At 32.2% G+C, this 17,633-nt stretch overlaps 1 protein-coding gene across 4 annotated transcripts in view; it reads right to left on the bottom strand.

Moving 5' to 3' along the window:
* Positions 1-14,132, bottom strand: part of LOC143076766 (uncharacterized) — a 36,960-nt gene extending 22,828 nt beyond the window's left edge. Inside the window, exon 1 of one of the 4 annotated variants that reach the window (XM_076252637.1) lies at positions 13,771-14,132. The gene's annotated coding sequence lies outside the window, so the exon portion shown is untranslated. Of the gene's footprint in view, positions 1-413; positions 438-557; positions 681-10,495; positions 10,715-13,770 lie in introns of those variants that run through there. The other 3 variants (XM_076252635.1, XM_076252636.1, XM_076252638.1) reach the window with 3 other exon arrangements.
* Between the last annotated feature and the right edge of the window lie 3,501 nt (positions 14,133-17,633).

Below are 17,633 nucleotides of genomic sequence, written 5' to 3'. Positions count from 1 at the left end.
ACGTTGAGCATTAAACATACGAATAGTTTGTCGATTAGGATGAAGTGCCGGGGAAATATGCAGCAACTGCAGAATGAGGGAATGCATGGATCAGCTTTTCTTAATTGTTTCTTTTATTTTAATTCCTTTGAAAACTTTTAATTTTACTTCCAAAACTTTCAATCATGCAGTTGCCTTACCAGGTGGTACAATAAATGAATCATCTTGTAATTAAAAATTGGTATTTTACATAAAATATTAATAATATAATGTACTTCTTGTGAAATGAACTGCTCGAAATTATTAACAATGCGAGATTGTTTGTTTAAATCATAATGGTTGCCAATATTCATTTTTACAAATATTCAAAGAACAAAATATAGAAATAAAATCATATGTGGAGTTATGATAAAGATTAATATTTTTTTACTCACGGATTCGGACAGAAACAGTCCGGTCTTGTTCCAAGTAAAGTTAAAACGCTAGTGACTCTATTTAAAGATTTTTTTTAAACATATATACCAAATACAAAAAATAGATATAAAATCTGATGTGAAATCATGATAAAAAAAACTTACGGTTTCGGAAAGAAACAGGCCGGTCTTGTTCCAACTAAAGTTAAAACGCTAATGACTCTATTTCAAGATTAAATATATGTTAATATTCATGACAACTAATTGGTAAATATTGTTATATACCGTATTTAAATAGGTTTAAATCCCAGTTTCAATGTTTAATTTTCATTCATTACAAAAATATTGTAAAATACAGTTAGAAAATGTCACCTTAAAATAAGGCATTTTAAATTGTCACTGATTCCGACAATCAATACAACGCAATTTTAAGTAATGGATATATTTACTGTACAGTCGGGTCATGGAACAATCAGATCTACTCAACGATCTCGGACAGACGTGATTTTGAAATTTTAATCTACTAATTGTCATCGGTTTAAATTGAAATTAATTGGATGTTGACATAAATTGTTAAGTATAACTTGTCACATAAATTTTACATTAGCATGATTTCAGTTTTAACAAAAATGTTTTTTATCCTTTTCTCCACAGGTTCTTGTCTCTAAAAAAAAACCCAGTCTATATACTTTTTATATCAAAGACAGGGGCGGATCCAGTTATTTTAAAAAGGGGGGTTTCCAACCCAGGACAAAGGGAGTTCCAACTATATGTCCCCATTCAAATACATTGATCGGCCAAAAAGGGGGGGTTTCAACCCCTGGATACCCCCCCCCCCTCCTGGATCCGCCAATGAAAGTGTATAGGTATTTTATTCTGAGAGATGTGCCTGTGATTTTGTTCCCACACTTTACACAGTTAGTTCAATTACTATCTGTAAGAAATTTTAAAGAATTAAAATAACATGAGTAAATACCTGTAAGATATTTTATGCTATTGTTTCGGAAAAAGGGAGAAGGTTTGGTACCATTAAAACGTTTAATCCCGCTGCAAATGTATGCACCTGTTCTATGTCAGCAATTTGATGTACAGTAGTTGTCGTTTGTTTATGTAATTTATACGTGTTTCTCGTTTCTCGTTTTATAAAGATTTGACCATTGGTTTTCCCGTTTGAATGGTTTTACAATAGTAATTTTGGGGCTCTTTATAGCTTGTTGTTCGGTGTGAGCCAAGGCTCCGTGTTAAATGCCGTATATTGACCTATAATGGTTTACTTTTTTAAATTGTTATTTGGATGGAGAGTTGTCTCATTGGCACTCATACCACATCTTCTTATATCTATGAAGCAGATAAAATTCGTAACACTTTATTGGAGTTCAGTATTTTTGTGTTTTTACTTTTTGTTTGTTAGGCAGCAACCATTTGATTTTCTGGGGGGGGGGGCTATGGTGTTTTTTCTGTACACACTTTTTTTTTCGCCTGTGGCGAAAAACAATCTATTTTTTTCGCTACAAGTCGAAAACAATTTTTTTCTTTCAATTTTAGCATCACATATAGTGGCAGCTGAGGGTGTAACAAACTATTTTTTTTTTTTTCAGAATTAAAAACAAATTATTTTTTTCTCCAAAAACTGGAAACAAACTTTTTTTTCCAAAAAAAAACCATAGCCCCCCCCCCCCCCTAAACCATATGCGAGTCTATCTCCCACCTTGCAATGCAGCACCGCCTAAGTTGGTGGCTTTTGCTGTTAAGCTAAATATCCAACACATTGCCAATTTATTTAAGAAAATTTTTCATGTTGGTGTGTGCCTGAGAAGAAGGGAAACACTGTTAAACGTATATTTTTATATCTTATATATGTGTGTAGCTCTGAACTTCAAGATGTTCAAAGCTACCTTTTCTTTTCTTTGTATGTACTATACTAGACTTTAGTTTGTCTCTTTTTGTCATTGCCTTATTTTCTCATTTTAGTTTCTTGTGTATAATTAGGAGTTTTGTGTGACGTCCATTATCACTGAACTAGTATACATATTTACTTAGGGGCCAGCTGAAGGACGCCTCCGGGTTCGAGAGTTTCTCGCTACATTGATGACCCATTGGTGGCCTTCGGCTGTTGTCTGATCTATGGTCGGGTTGTCACTTTGACATATTCCCAATTTCAATCTCAATTTGATTAATAATGTCTCGTATTGAACTATGCTCCTTGTGAGCCAATTTGATGGAAATTAAGCATCTTCTTCTATAAAAAGGGCATTTTTTTTTAGTTGTAATCTCTGTCCTGCCTTTTTATTTTTCACTCTATTCGGTCCTGCCTTTTTTTTTTATTAGTATATCCTGACTTTTTTTACCTAAATTGTCATCCTGCCTTTTTTTTTGCAAAGTGTCTCATCCTGCCTTTTTTTTTTTACTCATAACTCCTGTCCTGCCTATTTTTTCAAATTTCAACCTAGCCCCCCCCCCCCCTCCTAAAAATCAAACGGTAGCTCCCTAAGAACATTTACAGTTTACAAAACACAACAAAGAAAACTGAAGATTGAGCAAACTAAAACCCATCAAAACCGAGTCCGATCTCGGGTGCTCCGGGAGCATTTATAAGCATAGATAATTCGGTAGTCAAATTTGAGGTAAAATGAAGACGGGAATATGGTTACAACAGTTATAAAACAAATATTCCAAACGGTCAGATGACTTGCGATAACGTGTATAAAATTTCCAAACTGGCGATTTCAACTTCACCACTTCAAAGTCTTGGTTCAAATTTGATTTACAAGTTAACTACAATAATATAATTATGTTGCCTGTTATTTGAATAGAAAAAAAGATATGAATGAGTTGATTTAACCTTACAGTCATATAAAATAACAATTTGATTTTGACTTTGAATTTATAATAAGTGATTATTAGGTTACAGCGTACTTAATATCTAAAATATTCTTTAAATCGCATGAAGCTATACAAATCATAGAAAAAAAAAATATCAAAGGATTACACCGACTTGTAATTAAATTTCAAACTTTAAAAACTTCAAATAATTACACTTGAAAAAATATATACAACTTTTAACGTTTCAAATCTAGAGATAAAGAATTTTAAACATGTCATCTGAACTTAAATTTGAAGACTGTAAATAATAATCTTAGGTATTCGATTTTTCATCTCAAGTATTATCAAATATTGATTGATTGATTATTAAAGCAAGGTCGTGGATATATCGGAATATAAAAGGTATTCTATTGAGAATTGTTTTCAACAACCGATACACCTTAATGGGACGTTTCAAGTGTTTAAAACTCGTATTTCTTATCAAATACAATTTATATATTTAAATGCTTTTGAGATTTATAGATCTTGAATAGATCTACACGAATTTAGTGCTTCATGTCAGATTATTCATGATAAATTGAAGTTCGTTTTGTACAAATATATATTTCAATCATCTGATATTTCTATGCGGGTAGCGTTTATATATTTAGCTTCTGTGTATTTGCGTTATCCTATACCATCTAATATAATAGTACATGCATGCAATATTTGCTTAACGAGTATTAACCCTTGTCTCATCCAATTCCAGTAAAAATATATTCTATATCATCTTGCTCATTAAACTATCTAGATGCGGATTTAGGATTTTAAAAAGGGGGAGGCAACTAGGCAAAATTAGGAGTTATACATTAACCACATATGTACAGAGCTCCATACGGGGGAATCCCAGTATCCCCCTAAATCCGCCCCTGCCATCAATCTCCATATGTTTGTCAAAAAGGTGAACAAAAACTATATTTTAGTATTTAAATGTAAACCTAGAAATTTCACTAATTTTATCGCGTGGTTGTCCATTAACACATGCGTTTTTATTATCATGTAAGTTATAGTCTGCTGACTTCAAAACTTATCTATGTCCAGGGTTATTTAGAGGTTAATGTATATATCTATGGAGTCTGGACACATATCTTAGTCAGGGAAGTCTGCTGATCTCGGAAAACCGGTTCAATATTGGTGTTGTCGTTGCAACTTCCGAAGCAGGGTTGTCGTCGACTGTCTGAACTTTTCCGACGTACTGTGTTAAAAACCAGTTCATGAACGTCGGTCATGCTTTGAAGTTTGTTGTCGTTGTTATTTTGTGTGGGTGTTGATTCATTGACGTAAACCAAAATCTTTCTTTCAATGTTAAAATTTTCAAAACAGCAGCTGGGTTGCGTTCAATATCGTAGCGGCTACGTAATGCTACGTAGATTTTGACTATTGAACGTGTAGCTATAGACTAGTTGTTACATAGATATTTATAGCAGCTACGTAGCGGCTACGTAGCTGCTACGATATTGAACTCAACCCTGATAGATAATTGATACAGAATTCACAAACGCGAAAGTATCTCAGAAACCTCTCTATTACCTGGGTCGTGTTCAATATCGTAGCGGCTACGCAGGGTTACGTAGATTTATTACTATCGAACGTGAAGCTAGCCTAGCTGCTACATAGATATTCGTAGCAGCTAGGCTAGCTACTCGTTCAAAAGTCATAAATCTACGTAGCAGCTAGGCTAGCTACTCGTTCAATAGTCATAAATCTACGTAGCAGCTTGGCTAGCTACTCGTTCAATAGTCATAAATCTACGTGGGACTACGTAGCTGCTAAGCCGGATATTGAACTCAACCCAGCTGTCGTCCGAGATTGTTTTGACATATATAAGCCAATTAAAATCCTTGGTAGGACCAACAGACGTCATTGCAATCTTGCGTACTTTCAGACCTCTACGCTAACTCTATAATAGTTTCTAATTTCTAGAACTGTATGTTTTTTTTATGTTTTTTTAACAATTATTTTATGTTCCTCGAATCCATTTATCAAAACTTACATAATAAACAATACTAAACATTATTTATACACGTGTAGCGAAAGTGTCTATTTGGATATATTTCTCAAGCATGTATAATTTGTGTCGACATTTTTATGTATTACTGAATAAATGTCTTTAGACACTTACAATTTTTGTGTACTTTACCACATTTCTATTCTTCATGAGAGATAGGTTTAATTAACGTCCTATGAAACCTCTTCAAAACTAACAAATTGTCAATAATAGCTTTGAGTTTCCGGATCAAACAAAGCATCAAATTTCCTGTTTAAATCAATTTTTAACATTCTGGATACGACCCAACTTAGTATTTCCAAACGCAATCAAGTAGCAAAGTAAAGTTCCTGCAACCAATATGCAATACATCAAATTAATCAATTTCCTAGCATTTATTTTAAAGTGAGGTATTTAAATCAGTACAATGCGCTTGTCATAATACATGTAACTTCGTCTGTTTCCTTGAAGTTTTATTGGAAATTGTTGAATTCAAGTAGTTCAAGTAAAAAGGTTTTAATATACCAAATGTTAATGACATCCAGACTCATGAGTTGAAGACAAGCATAAGACGAACAGAAGACAAAAACATCAAGTCAAAAACAGACAAGAAAACAAAACAAAAACCATAAGTCAAAGACAAACAAGAAAACAAAACAAAAACCATAAGTCAAAAACAGACAAGAAAACAAAACAAAAACCATAAGTCAAAAACAGACAAGAAAACAAAACAAAAACCATAAGTCAAAAAAAGACAAGAAAACAAAACAAAAACCATAAGTCAAAGACAAACAAGAAAACAAAACAAAAACCATGAGTCAAAAACAGACAAGAAAACAAAACAAAAACCATATGTCAAAAACAGACAAGAAAACAAAACAAAAACCATAAGTCAAAAACAGACAAGAAAACAAAACAAAAACCATAAGTCAAAGACATACAAGAAAACAAAACAAAAACCATAAGTCAAAAACAGACAAGAAAACAAAACAAAAACCATAAGTCAAAGACAAACAAGAAAACAAAACAAAAACCATAAATCAAAGACAAGCAAGAAAACAAAACAAAAACCATAAGTCAAAAACAGACAAAACAAAACAAAAACCATAAGTCAAAGACAAACAAGAAAACAAAACAAAAACCATAAGTCAAAGACATACAAGAAAACAAAACAAAAACCATAAGTCAAAAACAGACAAGAAAACAAAACAAAAACCATAAGTCAAAAACAGACAAGAAAACAAAACAAAAACCATAAGTCAAATACAGACAAGAAAACAAAACAAAAACCATAAGTCAAAAACAGACAAGAAAACAAAACAAAAACCATAAATCAAAAACAGACAAGAAAACAAAACAAAAACCATAATTCAAAGACAAACAAGAAAACAAAACAAAAACCATAAGTCAAAAACAGACAAGAAAACAAAACAAAAACCATAAGTCAAAGACATACAAGAAAACAAAACAAAAACCATAAGTCAAAAACAGACAAGAAAACAAAACAAAAACCATAAATCAAAGACAAACAAGAAAACAAAACAAAAACCATAAATCAAAGACAAGCAAGAAAACAAAACAAAAACCATAAGTCAAAAACAGACAAAACAAAACAAAAACCATAAGTCAAAGACAAACAAGAAAACAAAACAAAAACCATAAGTCAAAAACAGACAAGAAAACAAAACAAAAACCATAAGTCAAAGACATACAAGAAAACAAAACAAAATACCATAAGTCAAAGACAAACAAGAAAACAAAACAAAAACCATAAGTCAAAAACATACAAAAAACAAAACAAAAACCATAAGTTAAAAACAGACAAGAAAACAAAACAAAAACCATAAGTCAAAGACAGACAAGAAAACAAAACAAAAACCATAAGTCAAAAACAGACAAGAAAACAAAACAAAAACCATAAGTCAAAAACAGACAAGAAAACAAAACAAAAACCATAAGTCAAAAACAGACAAGAAAACAAACAAAAACCATAAGTCAAAAACAGACAAGAAAACAAAACAAAAACCATAAGTCAAAAACAGACAAGAAAACAAAACAAAAACCATAAGTCAAAAACAGACAAGAAAACAAACAAAAACCATAAGTCAAAAACAGACAAGAAAACAAAACAAAAACCATAAGTCAAAAACAGACAAGAAAACAAAACAAAAACCATAAGTCAAAGACAAACAAGAAAACAAAACAAAAACCATAAGTCAAAAACAGACAAGAAAACAAAACAAAAACCATAAGTCAAAGACATACAAGAAAACAAAACAAAAACCATAAGTCAAAAACAGACAAGAAAACAAAACAAAAACCATAAGTCAAAGACAAACAAGAAAACAAAACAAAAACCATAAATCAAAGACAAGCAAGAAAACAAAACAAAAACCATAAGTCAAAAACAGACAAAACAAAACAAAAACCATAAGTCAAAGACAAACAAGAAAACAAAACAAAAACCATAAGTCAAAAACATACAAAAAACAAAACAAAAACCATAAGTCAAAAACAGACAAGAAAACAAAACAAAAACCATAAGTCAAAAACAGACAAGAAAACAAAACAAAAACCATAAGTCAAAAACAGACAAGAAAACAAAACAAAAACCATAAGTCAAAAACAGACAAGAAAACAAAACAAAAACCATAAGTCAAAAACAGACAAGAAAACAAAACAAAAACCATAAGTCAAAAACAGACAAGAAAACAAACAAAAACCATAAGTCAAAAACAGACAAGAAAACAAAACAAAAACCATAAGTCAAAGACAAACAAGAAAACAAAACAAAAACCATAAGTCAAAAACAAACAAGAAAACAAAACAAAAACCATAAGTCAAAGACATACAAGAAAACAAAACAAAAACCATAAGTCAAAAACAGACAAGAAAACAAAACGAAAACCATTAATCAAAGACAAACAAGAAAACAAAACGAAAACAAAACAAAAACCATAAGTCAAAGACAAACAAGAAAACAAAACAAAAACCATAAGTCAAAAACAGACAAGAAAACAAAACAAAAACCATAAGTCAAAGACATACAAGAAAACAAAACAAAAACCATAAGTCAAAAACAGACAAGAAAACAAAACAAAAACCATAAGTCAAAGACAAACAAGAAAACAAAACAAAAACCATAAGTCAAAGACAGACAAGAAAACAAAACAAAAACCATAAGTCAAAAACAAAAACCATAAGTCAAAGACATACAAGAAAACAAAACAAAAACCATAAGTCAAAAACATACAAAAAACAAAACAAAAACCATAAGTCAAAAACAAACAAGAAAACAAAACAAAAACCATACGTCAAAAACAGACAAGAAAACAAAACAAAAACCATAAGTCAAAAACAGACAAGAAAACAAAACAAATACCATCAGTCAAAGACATACAAGAAAACAAAACAAAAACCATAAGTCAAAGACAAACAAGAAAACAAAACAAAAACCATAAGTCAAAAACATACAAAAAACAAAACAAAAACCATAAGTCAAAAACAGACAAGAAAACAAAACAAAAACCATAAGTCAAAGACGAGCAAGAACACAAAAAAACAGACAAGAAAACAAAACAAAAACCATTAATCAAAGACAAACAAGAAAACAAAACAAAAACCATGAGTCAAAAACAGACAAGAAAACAAAACAAAAACCATAAGTCAAAAACAGACAAGAAAACAAAACAAAAACCATATGTCAAAAACAGACAAGAAAACAAAACAAAAACCATAAGTCAAAGACAAACAAGAAAACAAAACAAAAACCATAAGTCAAAAACATACAAAAAACAAAACAAAAACCATAAGTCAAAAACAGACAAGAAAACAAAACAAAAACCATAAGTCAAAGACAAACAAGAAAACAAAACAAAAACCATAAGTCAAAAACAGACAAGAAAACAAAACAAAAACCATAAGTCAAAAACAGACAAGAAAACAAAACAAACACCATAAGTCAAAAACAGACAAGAAAACAAAACAAACACCATAAGTCAAAAACATACAAAAAACAAAACAAAAACCATAAGTTAAAAACAGACAAGAAAACAAAACAAAAACCATAAGTCAAAAACAGACAAGAAAACAAATCAAAAACCATAAGTCAAAGACAGACAAGAAAACAAAAACCAGTAGCCGAAGACAAAACCATGGCAAAGACATGCAAGAAGACCAAAACCATTTCAAAGACAACCAAGAACACAAAAAAACATAGGCAAAGGGCAAAAACCATTTCAAAGACGAGCAAGAACACAAAAAAACATATGCAGAAGACAAAAACCATTTCAAAGACGACCAAGAAGACAACTACGATAGTCAAAAACAAACAAGAAAACAAAACCCATTAGTCCTCAAAGACAAGCAGACGACAAACAGACAAAACTACGGCCCCAAAAAAACCAACAAACGAATCAGCACAATCCTACACAGAAATCAAATAATGAAACTGTGACTACATAGTACAAACTCCGTACACATGGTACAGTGATTATTTCCGTTCCGGAACTATTTTCTTTTACTACATATGCGGATCGGAGCTGCCGGGAAGTTTCCACATTGTAAAACTAAAGTGCTCAGGATGGACAGTAGGTCTTTTTATTGTATTATAAAAAGAGAATGGAAACAGGGAACGTGTCAAGGAGACAACAACCAGACGAAAGAGCAAAAACATCCCATGCGACCAATTGGGCTTCAGCGAGAAAATCACGCACATGAAGGCGGGCCTCAGATGTCCTCCAAAAATGGTCTTAGTTCAGCGAAAATGGACGTCACACAAAACTCCGAAACATATAAATGATCTAAAATAAAAATGAAAAATACAAGACTGAATGCCAGGGACTCCATACTTGTGCCTTGCGCAAAATGCAACGGGGTAAATCGACGTTACGTGTTTTGGGAGATATCAACACTTCCCCTATACCTCTAGCCAATGTAGAATAAACAAACACACATCTATACGCACGATGCAACTTAATTTAAAAGAATTCAGAGTCCATTGTTAGAATTGGTAACAAGAAACTTAGCAAAATGACAATGATGTATGTACTAGTATAAAACTGAAACTTCTAACATATAAAACTGTTGAATCCAGCGATTCATGTCTGAAAGGATTACATGTAAAACAAAAGCCCGATGTAACCGAAAGCCATCGAATTTGAAATGCTTTAGGTTTATTTTCAAAGTTGTGTCACCTCTTCCAAAGCGGCAATAAAAAATTTATACTGAACCATATTTACTGTGTTTAACTTACTTTAAGTTTTTGACCGTCTGCGTTGCCGTAGCAACCACTTTTTTCTTTTGAAAAAATCCATTTTGAATTAAATGTCTGAATTATGAATATAAACTTCTTATAAATTTTAATTCATCCCATTGCGTTTCGGCTTCCAATAACTAATTAAACCAGTTGATCAAATCGAACTCTTGTTAACAAAAAGCCAGTTGCTATACGAACGCTTTGACATTCGACCTTTTGTACATCTCGGTATTGTTCTGTTCATTGTTTTATCGTGAAACAGGTCATCCATTCCATTGAAGAAGAGGTTAAGAATTATCTTTTAAATAAACAGTTTACATTTAAATGGCAATTCATCTGAATTAAAATTTCCTTAGATAAAGATCTATTATTATATTGTATATTACTATAAACAAAGTCCTTTGTAAATTAGGCCTTATTATTTTAGCCTACAATAGGCATACTGTAATTTGTATATGATACAAAAAAGTTATATGTAAGGGGGACATATGGGAGAGTAAAAAGCCTCCTCAAAGGAGTTTTTGATTGTGTGATTACTTGGTCGTTTTTAAAATGATTATGTAAATTATCAGACCAAATATTTCATGATTATTTGATAATTTAGCATGCACAGTGTATTTGATTATTTAATTAACTTGTTCAAACAAATATTTAATGATTATGTGATTATGTTGGCAATACAATTGTGATTAGGTATAGACAATAGACAATATGATTACTTGGACATCCCTATGAGAGGCCTCAGTATAAATTAGAATAAAATATATATAATTTTTACACATGTAGATCTATATATAAGAGCTTCAGCATTCAGGAAAGTTCAATTTAAACGAGTAAAAAGTGTCCCAGGGTGCTTTAAACATCCACCGATTCTATAAATATTTAAAGACGCCAATTCACTAGAGAACAAAACTTTGAAAATCTAAAAACATATTTCATATAGAACTTACTTAAAAATTCATAGAAATCGTTGATTGTCAAAGATATTTTACCGATCAATAAACAATTTCGGAAAGCATTTGAAATATGATATTTCTAATTTTAATTTTTACTAATTATTTATTGCAAAAACTTAGTATTTGAAGCCCAAATCGTTATTTTAAAAAGTTAATGATTAATTTTGTTTTTGCATGTAGGATTTCATTAAAATAACTTAGAAAATATAAAACGAGTTCATATTTACGATAAATGATTAAATAAAAAAAACTCAATTGTTTTTGGAAACGGAAATGTTTCATATGAGTTGTTCAGTTACCATTTAAATTTTGTTTTTTATTTATACAAACAGTACGGTGACACATTTTGTTGTTCGGTATCTTTTTATAAGGGGAGACATAAATTTCCGGTTGTTCTTTGTTTCTTGTGCAGTAAAATTGGACAGAAACGGTACATGTCGCGGTGTTGTTATAATTTCCCAACTGGGTCGATTTTTAAAATCCTAAAATGTTTAAAAGTACATTTCTAAAATTGTCACGCTGTGTACAATACGAAGAATTATTAATATTTTTAAGACCCTATCCACAGGGTGGGGTATCTAATATAAACAACTAAACTTTTAAAAGAGATATTACAAGTTAAGAAGAGTGTTTGATAAAAACAAATTAGTGAGATTTTGTTGAAATATAGATATAACTGTAGAGGTATTATAGATACCATTTCTGTCTCTAAGATAGAATGCGTCTCGACTGTTATGAAACCATAGAATAATCATAAGTAACAAAATGTATTCACGAATAACTAGGGTATCACCAACTAACGAAATGAATAATCGACCATGGAATCACCGACTAATGACAGGAATCCCTGATTAACGAAAAGCATCACCGACTTACAAAGAGTATCGCCGATTAACAGAAATTCAATGTATCTCCGACTAACAAAAGGAGTAACCGACAAGGCTATCACCGACTAACGAAATATACAAATATATATAATATAATGAAATGAATAACCGACTAAGGAATCCCCGACTTACCACATGTATCCCTGATTAGTGAAAAGATTCACCGGCTAACTAGGAGTATCGCCGATTAACAGAATGTATCTCCGACTAACAAAAGGAATAACCGACTGACGAAATATTAAAACGACTACAGAAGGGCATCACTGACTCGAAAAATGAGCCAACGGTTAATGGAAGGTTTTGCCGACTTGTGAAAGGTAACCCCGACTACCGGAAGGTATAATCGACTAACGAAAAGTATCAACTATTGAAACATATCATCGACTGATGAAAGGTATCACCAACTGAAGAAAGGTTACAACGGACAAAGGTATCACCAACTGACAAAAGGTTACAACGGACAAAGGTATCACCAACTGACAAAAGGTAACAACGGACAAAGGTATCACCAACTGACAAAATGTTACACCGGACAAAGGTATCACCAAATGACGAAAGGTTACAACAGGCAAATGTATCACCAACTGACGAAAGGTTACAACGGACAAAGATATCACCAACTGACGAAAGGTTACAACGGACAAAGATATCACCAACTGACGAAAGGTCAAAACGGACAAAGGTATCACCAACTGACGAAAAGTATCATCGTCTATTGAAAGGTATCCAAGACTAACAAAAGTTAACAACGGACTAAGGTATCACTGACTAACCAACGGTAACCACGGCTAAAGTTATCACAGATTTAATACATCGTCGAGTAACGAAAAATATCACCGACTAAATAGTCCCCATTTTACGACGGGTATCCCAAAATAACGAAAGAAAACAACGGATATCGGTATCACTGACTAAAAAAAGGTAACCACGGCCAAAGGTATCATCGACTTATGAAAAACATCGTCGAGTAAAGAAAAATATCACCGACGTACGACGGGTATCCTTGAGGCAACAACGACTTATCGAATGTATCAGAGACTAATATATCACTGACTTACGACTATGAATTACCGACTGAAGGAAGTATCACCGATTTATAAAAGATATCACCGACTGATATATAAGGAAAGGCATCAGCGACTAACGAAAGGTATAAGCGACTAACGCAAGGTATAAGCGACTAAAGCAAGTATTAAGGACTAACAAAAGATATCACCGACTGAATAAAGGAATCACCGACTAACGAAAGCATGTTTATGAATCTTAGCTTGCGTAGCGGTCTTAGGACCTGGATACAGTATATACAATTGAAAAATAGAGCACTATCAGTTATGGTATTGAATTTTGGGCGAAAAAAAAAACATTTTTATAATTGTATACGTACGTAACTTGATTCAATACTCTTGTGTTTTAAGTATCTTTATCTTACCCTGAAGAGTCTCGTTGTTAAGTAATTCCCAGTGAATGACAACCACCGTATTCCATCTTAAATACGAATTTTCAAGAGAATTGATTAGTGTTTTTTTCTTCGAACTGAGTAATATTTGACACTGTTTACTTTGATAACGCATCTCGTACTCCTTTAAAAGATATATGCAAAGAAAATCAGTCACATCTTCAAAATACTAAAGATATAGGGAGATGTGGTATGAGTGCCAATGAGACCACTCTCCATCCAAGTCACAATTTATAAAAGTAAACCATTATAGGTCAAGTTACGGTCTTCAACACGGAGCCTAGGCTCACACCGAACAGCAAATTAGACCACCTATATATGCTATATAAGGTCCTATTTTACACTTTCTTTCTCGTTCAGAATGATTAACTCGCAACATACTTTATTATCTTGTCTCTACTTAAATAGTTCAATCTACATGCACAGTCCTAAAAAAATAAGTCAATAAGATATCAATCTTAAAGACTTTCGAGTACAATTTGTACAATGATAGGTATATCATATAATGTCACACTTCATTCAGAGTTGAAAAATACGAAATAGTATACTGTTGAAAAGAAAAGTGGTCTTTAACTTTTTTACGCGAATATGCACATGTTAATTTGTTACATCAATAGAATATATTGGTTAAATTTAAATGAAAAAAACCTTTCCCGTTCAAATTCATATGTGATTGTTTCGGATTGTTAAGGGGACCATGTAAGGCCAAATAAAAAAAAAATGTGATTCTAGTTACCCTACATACCCTTCCTTTTTTTTTTTTTTTTTTTAAATAAACGCCTACTCTAAAGATTTTTTGTTATTTTTAATTAAGCACTGGTAAAGTTAAGCTGGTTCTCGGCTGACTACTACACTTTGTTTTGAGTGAAGCGAATACAAGCGGATTCCAGTTTATGGTAAAGTCATAATGTTGCTCCCATAGACTATATGTAAATAAAAAACATAAAATAAAAATACCCCTACCTACATGTACCTAGCCTAACTTTTTTTAGGATGTAACTGTAGCCACACATACTATTTTATTTGGCCTAATGACTTAAACTTTGACATATTACTAGTAATCAAAATTAGTTTAAGGAGAATGAAAAGCTATGTAATTTTAGTTTAAAAGTTTTAAAATATAAAATAAGCATATATCTAACAAAAAATAATGCTGCATGATAATTTGACTTTTCAGAATATATTTATTCTACGTATTTAATCCGAGTAAGATCATTTAAACGTTGAACTTTTATAAAAAAAAATGTTTGAGATCAAATGTGTTTCGGACGAAACTTATTAAATGTATAAAATATTAGATTGATGTCACCAAGTAATGTAATAACTAAAGAAAGATGAGTATAAAACGCTTATTTTCAGATTTATAATGGAAAGCGGATATCATTAAAGTAATTGAACTGTTCGAAATACTAAGGATTTTCAGTCTACCCAAGGAATAGATTACCTAAGCTGTATTTGCCAAAACATTTCAGAATTTTGGGTTCTTAACGCCTCCAACTTCGTTCTATTAATAATTTGGTCTTTTGACTTTTTAGCTCACCTGGCCGAAAGGCCAAGTGAGCTTTTCTCATCACTTGGCGTCCGGCGTCCGTCGTCGTCGTCCGTCGTCGTCGTCCTGCGTTAACTTTTACAAAAATCTTCTCCTCTGAAACTACTGGGCCAAATTTAACCAAACTTGGCCACAATCATCATTGGGGTTTCTAGTTTAAAAAATGTGTCCGGTGACCCGGCCAACCAACCAAGATGGCTGCAATGGCTAAAAATAGAACATAGGGGTAAAATGCAGTTTTTGGCTTATAACTCAAAAACCAAAGCATTTAGAGCAAATCTGACAGGGGTAATATTGTTGATCAGGTCAAGATCTATCTGCCCTGAAATTTTCAGATGAATCGAACATTTCGTTGTTGGGTTGCTGCCCCTGAAATGGTAATTTTAAGGAAATTTTGCTGTTTTTGGTTATTATCTTGAATATTATTATAGATAGAGATAAACTGTAAACAGCCATAATGTTCAGCAAAGTAAGATCTACAAATAAGTCAACATGACCAAAATGGTCAGTTGACCACTTTAGGAGTTATTGCCCTTTATAGTCAATTTTTAACCATTTTTCGTAAATCTTAGTAATCTTTTAGAAAAATCATCTCCTCTGAAACTACTGGGCCAAATTTAACCAAACTTGGCCATAATCATCACTGGGGTATCTAGTTTAAAAAATGTGTCCGGTGACCCGGCCAACCAACCAAGATGGCCGCCATGGCTAAAAATAGAACATAGGGGTAAAATGCAGTTTTTGGCTTATAACTCAAAAACCAAAGCATTTAAGAGCAAATCTGACAGGAAGTAAAATTGTTGATCAGGTCACGATCTATCTGCCCTGGAATTTTCAGATGAATCGGATAATCGGTTGTTAGGTTGCTGCCCCATAATTGGTAATTTTGAGGAAGTTTTGCTGTTTTTTTGTTATTATCTTGAATATTATTATAGATAGAGATAAACTGTAAACAGCAATAATGTACAGCAAAGTAAGAACTAAAAATAAGTCAGTATGACCAAAATAGTCAATTTACCCCCTAAGGAGTTATATTGCCCTTCATAGTCAATTTTTAACAATTTTCTTAAAATTTGAAGATTTTCAATAACATTTTCCACAGAAAGTACTGTTATAGATAGAGATAATTGTAAGCAGCAAGAATGTTTAGTAAAGTAAGATCTACAAACACATCACCATCACCAAAACACAATTTTGTCATGAATCCATCTGTGTCCATTGTTTAATATTCACATATAGACCAAGGTGAGCGACACAGGCTCTTTAGAGCCTCTAGTTTTTATTCAAACATCGCTGATGAAGACTTTGGTATACGGAAATAGTTCATTGGTAAGAAAGAGCAATTGCTTGAAATGATAAGCCATATGTTTTTATTCGAGCGGCACCGATGAGTCTACTGATGACGAAACGCGCGTCTGGCTAACACAAATTTAATCTTGATACCTATTTATTTCCAGACAGGCATTCATTCTTGTTTTTCTTTATAAATTATTTGTTTGAAGTGGCCCCTACAGATGTTTTATTTTTTCATCTAAAGTTGAAGTACATACCTTTTTTGGGTAAGTTTGACTTTGAAAACATCAATCTCGGATTAATAAATGACTATAGGTTCCAGCTTCTGGTGACAAAGCAATGCTTATGGTTTCTAACATTTTACTTAGATCTAGTATACTTACATATGGAGGTCTAGATGGTGCTCTTCGTTTACTTTAATTTGTTAGGTCCTTTTATTCTATTCTTTTTGGTTGTTGTTCATTTTCCCTATTCTTTTTGGTTGTTGTTCATTTTCCCTATTCTTCATATTTAAACACCCCAATTCTAATGATTCTTTATGGTTATATATTTTTTTGGACTATTTTACTCATTTTTTCAAAAAAAATTTATGTCCATCTTTCTATAAAGGTACTTTAACCCCTTAATCTGTATACCCCCTCCAGACCACTGTTCAATGGCATTACACTTCTTAGTAGTAAACAAAACTAAGTAATTGTTCAGTGTCTTTTCAACTGATTTTAATGTTGTGCTGTGACATAGCTGTCCCAGGTTAGGGCAGGGTTGGAGAGCTGCAACAAATACTTTTCTGTAGGAGCCTGTAATTCAGTGGTTGAAGATTGTTATAATGTACCCAGGTTAGGGCAGGGTTGGAGAGCTACTTTTCTGTAGGAGCCTGTAATTCAGTGGTTGAAGTTTGTTATTGTGTATCATGGTTTATTGTTTAGTTCATAAATCAAGATTATGAGTTTTCTAGTTTGAATTATTTTACATTTGCCGTTCATGAAAATTTTAA

Source organism: Mytilus galloprovincialis, chromosome 5 (assembly GCF_965363235.1).
Source record: "Mytilus galloprovincialis chromosome 5, xbMytGall1.hap1.1, whole genome shotgun sequence".
Taxonomy (NCBI): domain Eukaryota; kingdom Metazoa; phylum Mollusca; class Bivalvia; order Mytilida; family Mytilidae; genus Mytilus; species Mytilus galloprovincialis.
The sequence above is the reverse complement of the archived record's forward strand: the minus strand, read 5'-3'. Positions and strand labels throughout refer to the sequence as shown.